The sequence below is a fragment of the Ambystoma mexicanum genome, chromosome 11 (genome assembly GCF_040938575.1).
Source record: "Ambystoma mexicanum isolate Mex_15411 chromosome 11, UKY_AmexF1_1, whole genome shotgun sequence".
Lineage (NCBI taxonomy): Eukaryota > Metazoa > Chordata > Amphibia > Caudata > Ambystomatidae > Ambystoma > Ambystoma mexicanum.
The window spans coordinates 1,296,371,945-1,296,386,487 of NC_090934.1; the positions used below are offsets into that span (position 1 = coordinate 1,296,371,945).

Consider the following 14,543-nt stretch of genomic DNA (forward strand, 5'->3'; position numbering starts at 1 on the left):
CCTTAACATCTTTGAATCTAAAATGTTCTTCACCTCGAATTCAGGTTCTCCATCTATTTGAATGGGTTCTGGAGGCTTGATTAGTCTGGTTCCAGGTTGCACTGGTTTCAAAAGTGGCACATGAAAAACAGGGTGAATTCGCATGTTAGCTGGTAAATCAAGTTTAACGGCCACTGGATTGATTATGGCCATAATGGAGTAAGGCCCCAGATATTTTGGATTAAAAGTTTGAGGTCCCTTGAGCGATAAGTGCCTGGTAGCCAGCCATACTTGGTCCCCAATCTGGTACTGAGGTGCTTCACTCCGATGCAGGTCAGCATTCTTCTTGTATTTTCTCTTGGCTTGTTGTAAATGTGTAGTTGCTTCTTTGAAGGCTTGGGTAATTGTAGAATGCAGATGGTCCACTGGGGGCATTCCGAGGCCTTGAGGCGAGTCGAGGTCTGAGGTTCGAGGGTGATGCCCATATAAAGTATAAAAAGGACTTTGCCCAGTTCCATAGTGTACCGAATTATTATATGCATGTTCGGCTATCCAAAGAATGTCTTTCCAGTTACTTTCAGATTGCTGCAACATACACCGTAAATATTGCTCAAGGGTCTGATTAGTCCTCTCGGTTTGACCATCGGTCTGAGGGTGGTGACTAGTCGATAATCTTACATCGATTTGTGCCAATTGACAACATCTACGCCAAAAGTGGGAAATGAATTGGCTTCCCCGGTCTGAGATTAGTACAGACGGGAATCCATGTAAACAAACAATATTTTCAAGGAATTGTTTGGCTAGAACTGAAGCTGAAGGTAAACCTTTCAATGGAATGAAGTGGGCCATTTTGGAAAATAAATCAACAATTACAAGAATAGTGTTATATCCTGAACAAGGAGGTAAGTCTGTAATAAAATCCAATGACAGGGTGTGCCAAGGTGCTGGCGGAATGTCTAAAGGTTGAAGGAGACCGGCTCGTCTTTTCTTTTGGCCTTTATTTTGGGCGCAAACACCACAGGACATCACCAATGATTTAACATCTTTTCGCCAAGAAGGCCACCAGAATTGTCGTTTCACCTTTTCTTCCGTCTTGGCAATACCGGGGTGCCCCTCTATTAGTGTATCATGATAACGAGAAATAACGAGCTCTTGTAATTCCTTGTGTGGCAGAAATAAGCGCCCTTGGAAATAAGGTAAATCATTATTTATAGTAAAGTCAGATCCCTTTTGTACCCAATCCTGTAAGTCTGTAGGGTCCAGGAGTTGTTTAACTAATTTCATCAAAACCATCCAAACAAGCCAGGACCAGACAGAAGAGCCACCTTGAGAGGGGCCTTGGGGGGGAGTGCTGTCGTGATTCTTGCCCCTCATGTCCCCAGCCCTCCAAGATGTCAGGATGGAGCCAGGCCACGATCACCTACATGGCCCTCAAGGGCCTCTCCATCCCTCCAAAGACCCACTTGGAGTGAGACTTGGCGCTTGTGGCACCAGACTCACTCACTCCCATAGGATAACATTGGGGATTGGACTTGTTGTGCATTGATGGGGACAAGATGGATGCCCCCACATATTTCGGTTCCCAGAACTGCATGTGCAGTCTAGTCTTTTGGGTGTGGTTCAGCCCAGAGACACCTGGGATACCCAGAGACTATTTAAGTCACGCCCAGGCTGAGAAACATGCTTTGTGTTTTCTGCACCTGCAGCGTGACACTCACCGTGTTCGGTTCGGTCTCCAGTAGGCCTGCATCTTTCTTCTGCACTCAGCTCCTGCAAGAACAAGAACACCGTTAGGAACAGCCTTACCCTGCGGCGCTTCTGCCAATCATTCATCGCTTCTTCTGTTCTGCAGGCATCTTCGGTGGTGTCATTCCCATCCTGGCACGCCGCTTCCTAAGGAAATGGGAAAAGAACAGAAAAAAGGCATTAGTAAGCATTCAGCAAATCTTCGCTTATTTTAAAGACTGTACGAGCTTCAATTGCTTACCTGAATCCCAGCCACTCTGGGGGAACTCTGTCTCCGAAACTTCTCATCCATCTGCAAGAGGGAAAAGACACTCCAGGTTAGCGTGAAACATCTAGAGGCGCTGCATACCGCGCTTACTCAGCGCATTTCTTCTTCATAACCGGCATCCACGCTGAACACATTGCGGCACCTAAAAGACACAGAAAAATAACTCAGTTCAATACAAATACGAAAGGGTCGCATTGCACATCGCGCTCTCACTCACCTTCAGTGCTACTCATCTCAGCAGCACTGTTCAAAAGACTCATTATACTTACCTGTCGGACTCTTGCCAGTGAAGTAACTAGGCAGCAACGAGCCTGCATCAATCCACGCACCCCTGCGCTGAAAGCAGGACGGAGAGCACACTTTCCAAGAAAACAAGGTGAGCTGTGGATCAAAGGGAAGGGTTGGACCCCGGGGAAGAAGGGGTTAAAGCACACAGAGACAATAGGGAGTTAAACTCTACCAATCCGGTGTTTCAGGCCCAGTATCCAGCCGAGTAGACTCCAGGGAAGGGTTTGAGGTCGTAAGAGGTCAGAACAGGCTGAGTGACGTCCCCGTGGATACCAGGTGAGCGTTACACAGACTTGACCCTTGGGGCCAGCATGATATTCTCACTGGTGACAGTCTCTCTGTCAAAAGCAGGGGTTACAGAATGTCAGATCATGTCAGAACTCACATAAAGAAAGAGGTCAACAAGATGCTTGATCTTTCGCTTATTGAGCTGTCTACAAGTCCTTGGGCTAGTCCAGTTGTACCAGTGCCAAAAGCAGAAACCAAAGAGTTGAGATTCTGTGTGGACTACAGAGCTCTTAATGCAGTCACCACAGCTGATGCCCATCCTTTACCCAGGACAGATGGGCTAGTGGACAAACTTGGTTCAGCCAAGTTCCTCAGTACATTTGACCTGACCTCAAGCTATTGGCAAATAGCTCTGACAGACCATGCCATGGGGAAAACTGCATTCTCCACCCCAGGAGGCTTATACCAGTTCAAGGTTATGCCTTTTGGACTTTTGAATGCACCTGCTACATTTCAGAGGATGGTGAATCAAGTTCTGAATGGGTTAGAGGACTTCTGCATGGCATACTTGGATGACATTGCAGTGTTCAGACCCACTTGGGAAGAGCATCTTCACCACCTAGGATATCTTTTGCAGGCTCTGGAACAGGCCCATCTGACCACAAAGGCTAGTAAATGTCAAATTGGTCAGAGTAACATGGTCTACCTTGGACATGAGGTAGGAGGAGGTGAAATTAGGCCATTGCCTAGCAAGGTACAAGCTGTACAAGACCGGGCCACCCCTACTACTCAGACTGAAGTGAGAGACTTCCTAGGTCGCACTGGGTATTACAGGAACTTCATAGAGAACTATGGGACCATAGCATCTCCCTTGAATGTGATCTCCTTACCTAAATTCCCCAAGAAAGTCAGGTGGAATGAGGAGTGCACTAAGGCTTTTGAGGGTTAATGCAGATGAAGGTGGAAAATCCAAAATTGTTGAGATGGTCAATCAGCCTCCAAGGGTTTGATTTTACCATAGAACACAGGTCAGGGTGTAATCACCAACATGCTAATGGTCTCTCCAGAAAGTTTGACTGACTGGAATAGGAGATTCATCCAGGAGTGGATAAAAACCTCCTGTCGCTTAGTCTGGGAAGAGTGTTAGAGAGAATTCTCATGTATGTGCTAATTCCCTTCAACCTTAGAGACCCCCCTGCTCTTTTGCTAGACTTTAGCACTTTTACATGTTTACTCTGGCATGAGTGAGACCTTTTTCTCACTTTCTCATGTGTTTTGACCTGATTTGGATTAAGTGTTTTCACTGTTTTGGAGTCTGACATACTCCATAGGCATCTACATTTTGTATGGTGACACACAGCACCTTCAGTGCAATGTCACAGATATATCCTTTAGATTTCTCATAAGGTTTAAATATATTTTCTTGCGTGAACTACTGTTCCCAAAAACAGTAAAGTGAAATTGACTTTACTTACCTTTTCTATTTGTAGGTCCTCTGGCTCCAGTGTGTCTGGAAAGGCAGGATGTGTGGGAGGTTCTCGAAACTCCCCTGTCCTTTGTCTCTAGGAGTGCCTGAATGGAACCAGTCCTGATTGGCTGGCTGGCCGTCACCCTGCTGTGTGATTGACAGCCTAGGCTGTGCATGAATGGGAGAAACCTGCTTAAAAGGCAAGGGTTTTGGGACTAGAGGCAGAGTCGACCAATCAGGGAAATAACCGATGAAGAAACCGTTAACGAAGCCTGCTGCATCCTCCTGGACCTTTGAATTACCCAGTGAAGACCTGCTGCTTTGCTGAAACTCCTTTTTCAATTCGACAGAGACGCTCTGGAAGGGACCACTTCTTCCCTTGGGTTAGTGGGACCAACTAACCCTGAGACGAACTCCACTGGACCATCTTCCCTGACTGGCTGTACTTTTTTGCTGCTGCAAGAACCGAGTGCCAGGGGTCGAGAAATCCGTAGTCGAGTGCAACATCTGAAATCTGTCCAGAAGCTCCAGAAGTCTCCTAAAGACACTCCTGAAGTAGGGCGATCAGAGCTCGAGTCCCCTCACCAGAGTGCAGGACCCAATGAGTGAAGGAAGCCCAACCGGTATCCGCGACAGTGCTGTTTAGTAAGCACTGAAACCATGAAGTGCTGCTGAACCAAAAATAGCCTGTAGCTGCCGATGACCTCCCAACTACCACCGCAGGAGCCCTCCAGACGTCCTCCCTCTTGTCTCCACGACTGAGGCTCAGGAGCACAGGGTCTGCACCGCTGTAACAGGACAGAATCCATCTGGACCACTCTTCTTCAAACCAGAGGTACTGTTTAGACTTGGGGTACTTTCCTCATTGTCTTTTAGCTGTGCTCTTCTCAGTTGGGAATTGCAGTGGCTTACATTTAGAGTTGATTGCAACTCTGTTTTTCACAGGCTTAACAGCTTGTGTCCCTACATGTTATTTTCTACAAACTCTCTAACTTTGTGCAAGACTTTGATTCTAAGAAGTGTCTCTGCTCCATAGACTGTTTCAAATTGACTTTGGCTATTCTGGCTCCCTGTAGACTCGTCTAGCCCATTGACTTTGATATTGTTTGTCCCTCATAGGTGGTAACTTGTTTTAGTCTGTTATTGCCGGGAAAGGCTTGTCTAGATTTCATTGGATTTCCTTGGAAGATTTGAGTGTCCTCACATATTCTGAGAATCCGTTTGACCTTTTCTCTTCCTTAAACCTTTCCTTTCTGCAACCTCAGAATCTGCAAAGTAACTAGTGTGATATATAAATGCCATTACTGTCCTTGTGAATGAAGTCACCTCAGGGTGAAGGAATTGTGTAAGAAGCATATCCAAAGATTATCCACTAGCTTGTTCTGATACTGAAAAGTATTGTTAAAGTATATTTTTTATTGTTACACAAATTGCCTTTTTAAAGAATGCTTATTTAAATCGTGATGTTAAATAAATACGTTACTATTTATAACTGAAACCTTGAGTGTAAGTGTTACTTGACTACTTGTATTTACGGTTTTCATTGCTACATCTCTACAGCTCACATAGCTCACATGTACCCCGCTTGAGATATTCCTGGCTGCTAAGTCACACTACCAACTTGTTTAGTACAGTCCTATACCAAAAGGTGGGTTACCTAATACCAAGCAGATAAGTGTTGTGTAGTCTCACGCTGTGTGACCGCATCAATTCTTACTTAACATCTGGTATCTGTAGTTTCACTCAGACGGGGATCGACCAGAGTCTCTCGAGTTAGCACCCACGTGGTGCCAGTTCTCTCTGCAGCTAGTCTCCCCCTTTAACACTTTTACAGTTCTTTGAACTTGGTTCACGTTGCCATTTTGCGAAAGTCATTCACCTCAACCCTGTTCTTAGCGGTTCTCCCCTCAACTCACCAATTGGGATGAACCGCTTGGCTTTCCTCGTAATTAGAGTCAAGGCTGGTACCACAGAAGCAGGCGTATCCCACGCTACCGCTTATCAGCGTCGACACGCTCTGTGTACCGTTGACAATATGTTGCAGGAAACTTGGGCGATTCCCTCTGATAAGGCTTTGCAGGTCTGTGTCGAAAAGGGCAAGGTCGTGTCTCTCCTTATTAGCCTCTCGATATTTGCCACCTTTTACCTCCTCTTGAACTCGAGGGTCTGGATAGCTGTCTCGTCATGCGGTCTGCCTTGTTCGTACTGTGTTCTCTTGCTCCACCTTTTATCCCTGTGGGAAAGGGAAAGGGCTGCCAGGTGTGTGTGATTCTGATCAATTGCCTGACTTTGCCTGACCCGTGTATTGGGACATGTCAGGTAAACTCCTCTGATGTTAGTCCTTTCTCTGGTGTGTGGTGCAAAAGTGTCTGTGTTGGAAAAGGCGGTGGGGGCAGTGATTTTGAATGTCCTACGTGGCAGGATGGGGAAACGATGTTGAAAGAAAGGGGATAGACGTTGTTGGTGCCTTTCCGGGTGACTTCAACTGCCTGGCTATACCTGGAGCCTGAGCCGGTAATGGTGTCTTTGTGATGCAGCTGTATTTTTACTAGACCCCCTTCACTGACTTCTGTGCGGTGGATGGCTCTGCATCACTGCGCTTTCATTATATCCTTGCTCTTCTGTATTCTCCACACTATTTCACTCATGTCGATGTCGTCGACCTGCCTAACTTTGTGTAGCCACAGGGGTGCCAACATGGATGCGACGCTTCTCCCTCTTAACATTTGGAACAGCAAGACCCCTGTGATGGTATTGGGGGTCAGCCAGTGGGCCACCAGCGCTTCTTTGATGTCTTATAGGGGTTCATCCATGCTGCACCCGCTAGTTGTAGGGCTCCCTTGACAAAACGGTTAGCACTTTCCACCAGCCTGTTTGCCTGGGGTGGTAATGACTCGCTCTTAATTGCTGAATGTTGTGCTTCTTGAGGAAACTTTCCATGTCTCTTGAGACTAGCTGGACACTGTTATCCATCAAAATTTCCTTGGGCAACCCCTCTCTTTGAAAGACTGAGTTTAGTACATCGATGACTTTGGCTGTGGTGATGTCGGGAACAAATCCTACCTCCACCCACTTGGACAGATAGTCCACCATGACTACTCCATACTTGCTGTCCAATGAGCCTATAAAGTCCAGCCCTAACGTGTGCCAACCAGCCAAGGGAATCGCCGTGGGGATCATCAGTACTTGCCTCACTTTTAACATCTTGTCACTGTTCGCACATTTGTGGCACCTCTCAATCACGGTACTTACTTCCTGGTCCAGACCCGGCCACCAGTAGGCATCCCGCACTCTACACTGTGTCATGTTTCTGCCCAAGTGACCTGCATGAGCTCTACATAATATCACCTTCTGCATACCTCTGGGGGGAATTATCTGACCCCCTCTCATCACCAGACTGTTCATTTCGACGATTTCATTGTTGACTTTCCAGAACGGGCACAGCCCTTCAAGGACCGCGCTCTCACTGGGCCATCCACTTCAGGCCCATTCCCCAACTCTGCCCAAAGCGTCGTCCTGGCTCATTTCTTCCTTCCAACGAGACTTACTCATTTATATGAACTCCCAGTTCCTCGGGTCCCCGATGGATGCCACGATGCACTCATCCTCAAGAAACGTGGTGCCTGGGGCTTTGCGATTGAGTAGTCTGGACATGCAGTCCGCCTGAGCGTTCTTCCAGCCAGCGATGTGCATGATTTCGTAAGTGTATTCTTGTAGTTTCACTGCAATGCAATTCTTGACAGTCATGATGTTGTGGTTTTTATCCCTCCGGGACTCAGCATGTGCACTAAAGGCGTGTGGTTGGTGACCAGCCAAAAACGTGGTGCCCCACACGTATGACCTGAAATACTCCACAGCCCAGGCACACGCAAGCATCTCTTTCTTGACTGTGGTGTAGATTTTTCAGACTCAGAGAGTGATTTGAATGCAAAGGTGATTATATTTTCAGTGGCTCCTCTTCTTTGGGTGAGTGTGGCCCATAGTCCACAGGCACTGGAGTTTGTCATCACGCATGTTTCCCACTCAGGGTAGAAAGGTTTCAAACATGGACCATGCAGGATATTCCTCTTGACTTCACTGAATGCAGTCACTTGAGGTGTGTCCCATGTGTACTCCACGCCTTTCCTCAAAAGCTCCCTCAGCGGGGAAGTCATTTCGGAGAATCTTGGTACAAATTTGGCATAGTACTCTGTGAGTCCCAGGAACGATCGAAGTTCATCTTTGGAGGACGGGCTGGGGCATCGACAATAGCTTGCAAGAGGTCCTTTTTTCGGGCTCACCCCTTCATTTGAGATCCTGTAGCCCAAGTACTCCACCTCATGCACCCCAAATACACATTTTTCAAAGCGCAGGCGGACTCCTGCATCTTGGAGTTTGCTGAGAACTTGTCTCGGCATGCCATCATGTCCCTCGCGTCTTCAGCATACACTAGGATATTGTCCTGTAAATACAACACATTACTGATGCCGTGGAGCAAGGAGTTCATCATTCTCTGGAAAGCTGATGCAGCTGACGACAACACGAAAGGCATGACGCCATATTGCTACGTGCCAAACTGTGTGATGAATACTTTGAGGGGACACAACGTTTTGTGTAGGCCAATCTGATGGTGCGTCTCGCATGATCAGTTTGGAAAAATGTTCACCTCCTTTATCATCAGAATCATTTCATTGATGCTGGGCAAGGGAAAACTGTCAGTAACCACCTCCAAGTTGAGGCTGTGCAGGTCTATGCACATCCTTAGGTCATTTGACAATTTCTTCTTGATGAGGACCAAGGGATTTAGCCATTTTGAGGATTCAATGGTTTCAATTGTGCCCTCTTCGACCATCATGCGCAGGTGAGACTCTAATGCCGATCTCGTTGTTGCTGGGACAGGTCTAACTTTGTGCTTCACTGGTACGGCATGTGGCTTCAGTTGAATCTTGTGAACATAGTCTTTTATCTTTCCTGGTGCCACAGAGAACAGCGTGGGAATCTCCAAACTTTCACAGTGTAATGGGGTTTTTCCCTCCTGCCACAAGTCGAGTTTACCATGACCACTGTGGGTCTGTCTTCCGCTATCCTCTTCATCGCCCGTGCCTCTGTCCCCCTCAATGTATGTAATTTTCTTTTCTTTCTGCGTGCAGGCAACAGCCATGTGCCCGATTCTCCTACACCCGGAGCACTCCTTGTTCCTTGCAGGACAGTCTTTAACAGTGGCTAAGTACCTGGTGCTGGCGCACCTGTAGCATTTTGGGGGTTCTCTGCACTTGGAGCCTCTCTCTTTGTTGGAGTCTCAAGACTGTTTATCCCAGGGTCCCCTCCATTGGATACTTGCCATTTTGGGGACTGGCGTGGACCCCCACATCTCCTTGCGTCTGCCCAACGCTTTATGATGTTCGAACAGCCTAATTGTACACGTTGTCCCCCTTGCCCATAGCGGGCTCAGTCTTTAGGCATGCAAAGATGCGTTGTCCTTCAACACCCATGGCCTTGAGAAGCATGGCTTTCTTCCTGGCAGCAGAATAAGCAGTACCTCCAAGTAAGTGGTAAATAATGGCTCCCACTGTTGCCAGGGAATAGCAGGCCTGCCTGGGTACTGGAGGAATGCGAGAGGTGGTGTGGCGCCTTGCATGGTGGCTGCGCAGGTACGTCACAGGTCCTTGTCGCCAATTATGTGGTGGCACAAGGAACACAGGAAAACCAAGATGACAGGGAGGTGGTTTATTAACACCTTGTAATAAACAGAACTTAGACTGTACTCACAGCTTGGTTCTCAATTGATCAGCACAGTTGGCTTCACTGCGCTGATGCATCAGTCTCTGTCACAATGTCCCAGCATATATATACATGAGCTCCCACGAGGCTCCAGTTGGCAGCCATGGAATTTCCACTTTGCTTAAGTGTGCAGGACTAGGGTGCTTGACTGCACTGTGGAGGCCGCAGGCCTCGCTTCAGGAGGAGCACTGGGGCACTACCGTAGCCCTTGCTCTCCGCGTCTGCCTTCTTCCTTTCTCTCATTCCATACATGCCAACATTCAGATGCACCTGGGAGGGAGATTTCCACAGGGAAATCGGGAGACGCATATTTCACCATAGGAATGCATTGGGGCTACAGTTATTTTAGGCAGGAGACTGTTAAAAATAGCTATATTTTTCACCTAAAAATCGGGAGTCTCCCGCCTAAATCGGGAGGGTTGGCATGTGCTTCTCATGTGAGATCTCGGGTTGCCAGGACAGGTACGCACATGGTGTACTAATCATGCATGTGAACGAGTTGCAGGGTGCTGGAACGAGAGTATAGCAGGCATGCACTACTCAGAAATACCTCTGTTTTCTCTAACCACAAATTCACAGGGATAAAGACTGATGCTTGTGAAGGCTGCTGGTATAACTATCATGCTGAATAAACAGTACTTATACTTTCTGAAATAACAAAAGTAATGCGCACTGTACGAAGGTATGTGGGACAGGTACTTGGAACTTGTTATGGAATATGGCCACACATTGATTTACAGATCGATTTGTGGGGAGATATTGGGGAAGGGAAGAGGTGGGAAAGGGGTTTTAATATAAAATATTGTTTTATGACCATTGAGCTGTAATGTTCGAGAACTAATAAACTTATAATTTCATTAAAAAAAATACTCCTACGTTCCAATAATCGTGGGCACTGAAACACCACAGGTCTGGTGCTACGTAGTGTAAACTCTAGTATCAGTCATTAGTGAATGCTGTGTTGTATGGGGTGAAAAGTCATCCCGCCGTTATAAGGATTGAGCTCTGCTGGTCAGTATCATGCCTTCAGTGCTGTGTTTACATTGCTAACGTACAGCCCGACAAGAGCCAACCAGCTGAGCAAAAGACTTCCCCAGAAACGGAACAGAACAGGTGACGTTCCCATGTTGCTACCAATAAACACACTTTAACTTTCCCGCGGCGTTCCCGCGGAACAACTCTAGCAACCGTTGCTAACTGTTCATTTGTGACCAGGGTGATCCCAACACAACCCAAACACAAGAGAACCGGAAAAATGCATTCATCGCCGCCATCTTGACACATCATTGTTCTTGTTCACTGCACGCCCATAGGTTAAAGCAGTTCCCTTTGTAGTAGCAGGGTAAAATTTCTAATGGAAAGGTAGGGTTATACATATTTTCTGAATATTAATATTACATAATTTGTAGGTAGTTTATATATAATTTATATATTTTTTATAATTAAAACTACCGATATTTTCCACATTTTATAATCTGATGCACTTACGTCATTATTATGACATATTTCTAATTTTATTTCCAGGGTGTTTTATTGTTGTAATTTATTAGTATGGCATTCTGGAATGGCCGAGCGTTATCCACGCTGGGGACCACTCCTAACACAGTTTATTTAAGTGCTTGTCTTTCTTTCATTTCCATATCGGTGACATGGTGCTGAACGACAGTGTCTCTAGTGATTGGGTAGAAATCGCTTGTCTGTAACCCAGGGCTGTCCAATGATGTGTGATCTTGGTTTTGACTGTTAAGAGGGAAGAGGGGGGTCTACATTTGTTTGGGAAGCCACCCTGTCTTGTGTCCGTGTCTTCCAGCATGAACTAATCTCAGCTCTTGGTAAGTGAGATCCTATACGTATTATCGATTACTTGTATGTAGTTCCGGCTGGGGCGAACACTAAACACTGTGATAATGCTGCGTATTTGTGGGGATACTGGGTACTGAACCCCTTTGATGGACTGCATATTCGGTTTGGGGGTGCGGTTCGGTGTGATTGTATTGCTTCGCTCCCATTGATCATGAGAACTCCGAGCCCCGTCTATTCCCAGTGTGTCACTTGATTTAGGAAAGCGATCTGGAATTGGGACTTCTCCCAGTCTGCCCCTTCCACACCTGTTCAGTAGGATACCTTCTGCGGCTCTTTTGATTCCCTGCGTGTCTCCAGCACGGGGGCTCTCGAGGGGTCCGACCCCCATCGATTGCCCATGTGGCATTGTTCCGTGGGGGAGTACGATCAGTTGCTTCATTTCCATCCTCGCCTTGGTAACTTTTTTTTTATGTCGATCCTCTCTGATTCCGGTCATGGATATAGCTCATGAGGTGAACTAAGATGTGGTGTGGTGAGGCCAGGGCCATATGCGACGGACATCATGGGACCCCAGAGACAGATGCATACAGGGGAGGAGAACACCCTGTATGTCAGTAGTACCTGCTCGCGTTCCCTTACATACTCCCAATCTGATTAGCCAAGGTGGGTAAGGTCCATGTTTCTTTATGGTGATCCCATGGATGTCGGATAAAATGCATTGATCAGGGAGGGCTGTTGGCAAGTGCAAAGAGCAAGGCCTAATTTTAGGTGCCGACTTTAAGAATGTGCAAGTTGGTGGTGATTTACTGTAATGGACAACTTGATTTGTCGCTGAATGTCATTTGTGTACAATGCTTTTTTGATGGTATGTAGGTTTGCTGTTTTATATCTCTCAAAAAGAGAATATTTGTGCATGTTCATCACTTTAGATTAACATGCTTGTTCAGTTTCAGCCAGGTGTGTCCTTAATTTGAAAACTGAACAGTGGCAGTGCCAGATTCTCCACTCACTTATTGAGCTTTGATCTGCCATCCTTTATATTCGTGCAGTTTTCATTTTTGCTGCCGGTGAATTGTTGACATTAGCGTTGCATTCAATGGTCTTTGACCAAACCCATTTTTCAGTTTGCCAGTGTACGCCATCACAACTATCTATGACGGGCATCTTCACTATGAGCACTGCACAATTGTTTTCTCACAAAGTGCATCATATCGCATCCTTTTTTTAAGTGTACTTGTTATGATGTGGCAATGGCACCGTGAGGGACCGTTAACACTTCCTATTCTTTTTGCGTTCACAGCATCCCCCTTGCAGACAGTCCACTCCAAGCTCTGGGCAATCGGTCTTTTCCCTCTGGAATGTTGCAGGTTATGGTAGCACTTAACAAACAATCCTCCCAGTGCTCCAAGATAAGATTTGGAAGTGGGAGTATTTTAATCCCTATTTTTTAAGTCCCAATGCAAGTATTTTATAAGCAATAAAATGTTTTATAACACGTAAAACATTTTGTAATAAATACTTCATAGCACCTAGTTTATTTATCACATTAAGAGACACACATTTTTTTTTCACATCTTCTTACCAGGTAGTAATAACCGTAGTTTCTTCCTGTGGTACTACGTGCCATACTGCAGATTTATGGATGAACACATGACCACAAGGTCCTATGTGGCTGTTTCCAATTTTTTGTTAAGAGTATTTTTACTCCCTATTTTAATTTCTTGTGAGTGTTTACCCATTTGTTTGGAGTAAAAGTAAAAGCCCCTTATCTGTAGGGCTGAATCCTCCATTCTTTAAGGGTACCCAGGAGCACAACCTGATCCATCATGCAACCACTTGCCAACTTCATTACTTTTGAAATGCCCTCACAGGTTATATATACACCAATTCTCAGAATATTATAGGATGAGCGGTATGCTTCGTCCGCTCTTTAGTAGTGACATTACTGCATGGTAACACCCTCTTACCTGCATACATCTTTTATTCTTCTTTCACTGTGCTCCCCCCTCATCCAATTACCCTTTCCCATTGCTCCCTACAGGAAGGTCTTGATACCCCTAGAGTTGGAGGTGTGGGGGGACAATATGCAATTTCTTGGACAAGGTCAGTGGTGTTAAATCCCACAGTGGGACTGGTGCAATATACAATATAAAAATAATGTAACACTTGACCCATGTACATTTAATTTTTATAAGCTGCTATACAACTGGTGTCGTCCTTGCAACATAGACCATTCATTGGCAGCTATTCCTAGTTTGGCAGTATCCTGCTGATAATTCCAGGATATTACAAGCAGTGGAAATACTGGTAATTCTCCATTCCACTGAGTCCCATAGGACTCAATGGGGGAGTTGCTGGTATTTCCGGCACCAGTAATACTGGTGCCAGAAATACTGGCTGTTTAATGCCAGTGGGGGTCTGAGTTACCTCCAGCTCTTGGCTGGAGGTAAGTCATTAACCACCAAAGGCAAAGAAAAGTGCAGGTACACTTTCTTTTCCGGACCAGCAAACTTGTAATGAAGCCCATTGTTTTGTAAATTAATTAAATCTATTGCCTCCGCAATAAGTTTTCTCTATGGTGTACCCAAAACAGACCAATGTGTCAATGAAAACTGTGCCGGGTCAGAAAATGGACACAGACACATGATGACATTTCCAATGGTGGTTTATTAAAACTAGTGTGAAAGCCTGTGTACAAAGGACAAAGTGCGTGAGGAGCTGTGACAACAGACTGCGCATTACTGCATCAGACAAACGTACAGCTCGTCTAATGTATTTCCTAAGGCAACAGCTCCCTCTAGCGGTGACAAAACACAGAGCGAGCAGTCTCTACAGCGCATGACTGCATCGGACAAACATACATCTGGCCTTTTATTATATAGGAAAGATAAGGCCTATTTTCCCTATTGCTAATGGGTGTTCCCTGCCAATATAAATGACGGTTACCAGTCATTTGGTCGAAAACCAAAGGATCGAATGCCATTTGATCGACAGTCAAATGGT

The 14,543-nt window shown here is 46.0% G+C and overlaps 1 protein-coding gene across 2 annotated transcripts in view; it reads left to right on the top strand.

Moving 5' to 3' along the window:
- Positions 1-11,448: 11,448 nt before the first annotated feature.
- The window catches only part of CEP152 (centrosomal protein 152), a 475,089-nt gene continuing 471,994 nt past the window's right edge, over positions 11,449-14,543 (top strand). For both annotated transcript variants that reach the window (XM_069624789.1, XM_069624790.1), the window contains exon 1: positions 11,449-11,569. The gene's annotated coding sequence lies outside the window, so the exon portion shown is untranslated. The remainder of the gene's footprint in view (positions 11,570-14,543) is intronic.